Source organism: Cannabis sativa, chromosome 8 (genome assembly GCF_029168945.1).
Source record: "Cannabis sativa cultivar Pink pepper isolate KNU-18-1 chromosome 8, ASM2916894v1, whole genome shotgun sequence".
NCBI classification, from domain to species: domain Eukaryota; kingdom Viridiplantae; phylum Streptophyta; class Magnoliopsida; order Rosales; family Cannabaceae; genus Cannabis; species Cannabis sativa.
In genome coordinates, this window is record NC_083608.1 from 38610007 (window position 1) to 38616006 (window position 6000).

Consider the following 6000-nt stretch of genomic DNA (forward strand, 5'->3'; position numbering starts at 1 on the left):
TTTCTTTTGACCAAAACCCTTGACGACTAAATAAGCTTTGTACTTTACCAGGTTTCCATGTCCATCATCCTTTAATCTAAAGACCCATTTATTCCTCAAGGCCTTCCTGCCTTTTGGAAGTTTCGCCAACTCATAGGTATTTTTCTTCGTAAGGGAATTCATCTCCTCATCTATGGAATCTATCCACTTATCTTTGTCTTTATGAACCAATGCTTCCTGGTAGTTCTCTGACTCCCCCTTTTCAGTTAAAAGGATATACTCGATCTGACAGTGAATATCTTTTGGATAGAATTAGTCCTCTAGTTGACCTTTTGTGAGATTGCTCATATTCTTATTGTAGGTATAGCTCCCCCGGATTGATATCTTCTTGTGTTGATACATCTTCTTAAGCAACACTATCCTCACCATGGGTCATCTCAACAACTTCTTGCAATTCATCATTTGACCATTGTTGTTTTGGAGAAAACAACTCAATTTTAGCCTTTTCTGGTTGATTCTTTTCTTCTCTCGCGCCTTCAATTGTTTGATCTTCATTAAAGACCACATCTCTACTTTTTATGACCTTCTTGTTAACTGGATCCCAAAGCCTATACTTGAAATCTTCATCTCCATAGCTGATGAAGATACATGGAACTGCTTTATCACCAAGTTTGGATATTTATTCCTTTGGTACGTGCATGAACGCCTTGCATCTAAACACCTTTAGATGTGAATATCACACATCTTTCCTTGTCCATACTTTTTATGGAATATCAAACTTCAAAGGTACTGATGGAGATCTTTTGATCAGATAACATGCAGTTTGTACCGCTGCTCCCCAAAATAGCTTTGGTAGCTTAGATGATCTCATCATGCATCTGACCCTTTCTATAATGGTGTGATTCATTCGTTCTGCTACACCATTATATTGAGGAGTTCTAAGTACCGTGTTTTCATGTCAAATTTAATGTTTAGAGCAATAATTTCTAAACTTATGAGAACTATATTTGCCTTCATTGTCTATTCAGAGACACTTTAACAACTTCCCAGTTTCTCTTTCAACCATAGCATGGGACTATTGAAAAACCCAAACACCTGGTCTTTTGTCTTTAGCATATAGACCTACACCTTTCTTGATGCATCATCTATGAAAGTCACAAAATAATTGGCTCCTCCCAATGATTCAACTTCTATGGGACCATAGACGTCAGAGTAAACTCGCTCCAGTACCTCATTTTTCTTAGCAGAGGAACTCTTAAATGAAACTCTATGTTACTTTCCGACTAAGCAATATGTTCACAAGGATCCGATATAGTACATTTCTCCTAAAGAATGAACTTCTTCTTTACGAGTAGTTGCAAACCCTATTCACTCATATGGCCAAGTCGTTTGTGCCATAAATTTGGGAAGTGCTATTTGCTACATTAATACTATTGTTGCAAGCCTTCCCATAAGTCTTGTACAACGAACAACATAACTTTCCTCTCACAATGATCATTGACCCTTTACAGAGTTTCCAATTCTTTTTGCCGAAGTAACTTTCGTACCCTTGCTCATCTAATTTACGGAGATCAGATTAAGGCACAAATCTTAAACATGCCTTACCTTATTCATTGTCAAATGACAACCAACATTCGTTTAAATACTTACATCTCCAATTCCAATAATTTTGGAGCATGTAGAATTACCCATCTTTACATTTCCAAAGTCACCAGCTTTGTATGTGGTAAACATTTCTCTATTGGGAGTGATGTGGAAAGAGGCTCGTGAATCTACCACCCACTCAACCATGTTATCTTCGACATGCAAATATTCATTAAAAATCACTATTTCCACATCTTCTTCTATAGTGGCAGCTGTAGCTGTGTTGTTGTCACCATTGTTTTTCTTCTTGTTGGCCTCCTGCATTTTCTGGTTCAAAATCCTACAATTTTTCTTAATGTGGCCTGGCTTGCCACAGTGAAAGTAGCCATCATTTCTGCTTATGTATTTTGATCTGCCTCTGGACTTGTCATTTCTATTTTTGCCTTCTTTGTTTTGACTTCTCCCCGTATTTTCTGAAATAAGGGCTTGAGACTCCACACCTCTCGCCTTGTTTTGCTTTTCAAATGAAACCAAGGCCTCTACAATGACTTCATACTCCAACTTTTCCTTCCCATAAGTAAGAGTTGTGATAAGGTGATCATATGATGGAGGAAGTGTTGCCATAATTAACACATCCTTTTCCTCATCACTAAACTTCACTTCAAACTGTAACAATTGAGAAATCATGCCATTAAAATTACTCAAATGTTGGAGCATATCCACATTATCTTGCTTCCGCATCTAGTACAACACTTTCCATAAGTAAAACTTCTTAGAAAGATTCTTGGACATGTACAAATTCTCTAAAGTCTCCCAGATTTCTTTAGTCGTCTTGCACTCTTTCGATTCTATATTTTGCAAGACGCTATCTAAAAGATTTAGGCGAATTGTACTGATTACCATCTCATCTATCTCCTGCCACTCTTCGTCCTTCATTATACTAGGCCTTTTCTCTATGCCTAATAACACTTTATGGACCTTCTACTGAATAAGGAAATCCTTCATCCTCCTTTGTCAGAGGGAAAAATAACCGCTATCGTTGAACTTCTCAATTTTTAGTTTTTGGCATGTCATATTTCTTGAGTCTAGGCAATTCCCAAAAAAGACTGTGTATATATATCGCCGGTTTATCAATAAAGGATAGATAGTCTCCTAGACAGGATCACCCTTATAAGTGAGTTCCTAGGAAAGACGTGGAGAGTCACAGGTGGACTATTTAAATTCCACCCTCCTAGACAAAACTACTTGCACCGTATGTAACCAATGTCGCTGCAAGAATAGAGCTCTGACCTCATGACTCTGATACCAATTATTGGGAATAATGGACATTATTCCAATTCCCCTTCAGGATCAATATTTGCAGAATAATACAATAGAGACTCTACAATTCCAAACTAATGTGAAAGATCAGTCACAACTGTAATCACAGAGTATATTCAGAATTTTCGGATATCTTTCAATATAAATAGTACTTTATGAATAATAATCAAAGCACCAAATGCACGCCAAGAAATTATCTCGTGGTAAATAAAAATCACGGTAAACCTTCCACTATAGCAATAATAATGGGTACACATTATTACACTCTCAAGTTTTGACAAATACTTGAGGAATACACTTAAAAGTCTCACACTCACTAGTATGGTAATCTCACCATCTCTCTACAAAATATTTCTCACAATTTTATAGGAACCCTCTTTTTCTTCTCTCTTAGATTTCTCTCACTAAGATGTATTTTCACTATTTCTCTCTCAAGAGCATCACTCTTCACTCTTGAAATAACTTATGATGGTTGTGATGGGATGAAAAAATAAAAGGGATGGAGCTCTATTTATAGGCCTCCTTGGATGTACGAACAAGACACAAAAAATCAATCTTGCATTAAATGCATAGTTAAATATGTGCATATTCCTCAAGTTAAAAATTATTATTATAATTTTTCAGGTAGTTGAAAAACACAACTACATTTTTACATGGTTGAAAAACAACTATTACCTATGTGATTCGGGTTTCTTTTTCTGCCATGTTTCAGTTAACATTGAGCTATACTTTAACTCTCAATCCCAAATATTTTGTTAATGGTAATAAAAACAAGAAATAAAACCGATAAAAATTATATTATTTTAAAAGATAATTAGGAACTTATAATATTATTAGTGGTGATAAAATGTTTACTTTCAAATAGTACTTTTCTGGGCTGAAGGTCAGTGATAAAATGTGATGTAATGTGACACATTCCATTGGAGGTGGCGCAACCCGCCTTAGAGAGTCTTGGCGAACATTCCTGGTTGGGATCGAAGCACTCTCATGATTATGCCTATAGATAAAAGAGTAAAACTTGGTAGTCCCCTATTTTCCACAATAAATAAATAAAACCTGGCCGGTCCTATTGTAACAATATAATTTACAAGGGAATATTTTCCATTTGAACAATTTAATGTTGAATTCCAAGCTAAAATCGGCAGATTTTATTTATTTAGCTAATAAAAGACTTTCTGGCTTAGTGACGTCTATGATTCACGTTGATGATGTAATTTGGGCCATTAATTATGTCGGCTTTAACGTGTTTTCTACTATACTTTCCCGCGGTTTCTTTCTTTTCTTTTTTGAGAATTTTAATTATATGTTGACACATTTCAACCTCTTACTTAATTAATGAATAAAAACAATTTAGAAGAAATGTCACCATACTGTGTGCTGCCTTCATTTCAAGTAATAGTTTGATTTCATTTGATTACAGCATATGCCAGTTTTGAGTCTTTTGGCCCTCCAGTAATAATTATTTAATTGTATTATCTTTAAATTTAATGCAAATGTCGTATATTGTAAAGTATATTTTAGACTGTAGACTGTAGAGAGATTAATGTGACCAAGATATTTATATATAAGATTGGGCACTACATGCGAAATTCCATTTGATAATTGTGCCAAATGGAATACAACAGCATTCAATTCGTCATTAGTTAGTTAGCGGCAAGATACGGGCGGCCACAAGATATGACCTTATTATTATTATTATATTATTATTATAAATCTTCTAATTTTATAAATAAAATAATATAAATAACCTAGAATACACTTGGGACTAAGTAAATTATATTCTAATTAAGAACTTATAACTAAATAGAGTTACTTTAGAAAAAAAAAAATCAAAATACTAAAAAATATCAATGTAACAATAATAACAATAAACAATCATTAATACTATATTATAATAGAATTATTTTTGAGTAAATATAATATTTATACATGTATTATAATTTGAAAAAAAATTATTAATTCTACGTAAATAAATTTATAAAAAATATATATATTTTATTAAGATATAAATATTCTTATATAGAGGTATACTTTATGAATATGGGACTTAAAAAATATAACTAATTACAATTTAGAGGTTATTCTTATTTATAACTGGCCCAAATCGGGACTTGATTTTTTTTATAACAAATTAGAGGTTATTCTTGAATAGAGTATTCTTAAATAGAAGTTCTACTGTAGTTTACAATCTAATGGAACATTTTTCTAATTGGAGACCCGAACTAAGATTAAATTAAAAAAAACGAGTAAAATAATCAGTGACCTAATTTTCAAATTATTTGACAAAAAAATTAAAAGTAAAACAGATAAAAAAGATTACAGCATTATAGTTAACCTTAAGAACACTTAAATTCAATTTTAGTTACCGTACGTTCAGAAGACAAAAGTAAAAACTGTTAAAGTAGGTTCATTCAACCTCGTAGCTTGAGCACTCAACTATTATGCAGGTACGTAACTGTACTAATAACAACCACTTGTTATTTCTAACTACTAACAATGATTTGATGGTGAGCAATCGAAGAAACAACGAAGCAAAACAAAACAAAACAAAACAAAACTATATATATCACAAAAGCAAGATTAAAACACTCAAAATCATATCACAAAGACAAGACTAATCGCAGTAGCAAAAATTAAATCGCAATAGTAAATTACAACTTGATTAAGATGTACCTATGCTTACAAAAGGTCGACGGGCCTAGCCAAAAAAAAAATAACCTTCTATAATTATAAATTTAAGAAAAAAAAGTTAATTTTTATATCAGCTTTTATATCAGCTTATTATATTTTGTTTATAAAAATGTATAAATATTTACCCAAGGAGGAGATTCGAAATCCCAGACACATATAATATAGTTGCTAAGTTATATTTAGCCTATGTTTCGGGTCTAATAGTTAAGCATTTTTTCGGTTATTAGTGTCTTTCAAAGCGGTTTTACGCTTGATTTTCCTTGTTTCAGGTTCCCGGGGCATTAAAGTTCAAATTCAGTCAATTGACGAAAAGACGGGACAAATTGGTGAAAAATCAGCCAAAACTGCTCATTGGGAGTCAGTAGTCGCGACCAGAAGGAAGCCTAGTCGCGACCCTTTTATCTGGTCACGACTAGAGAGATTTGG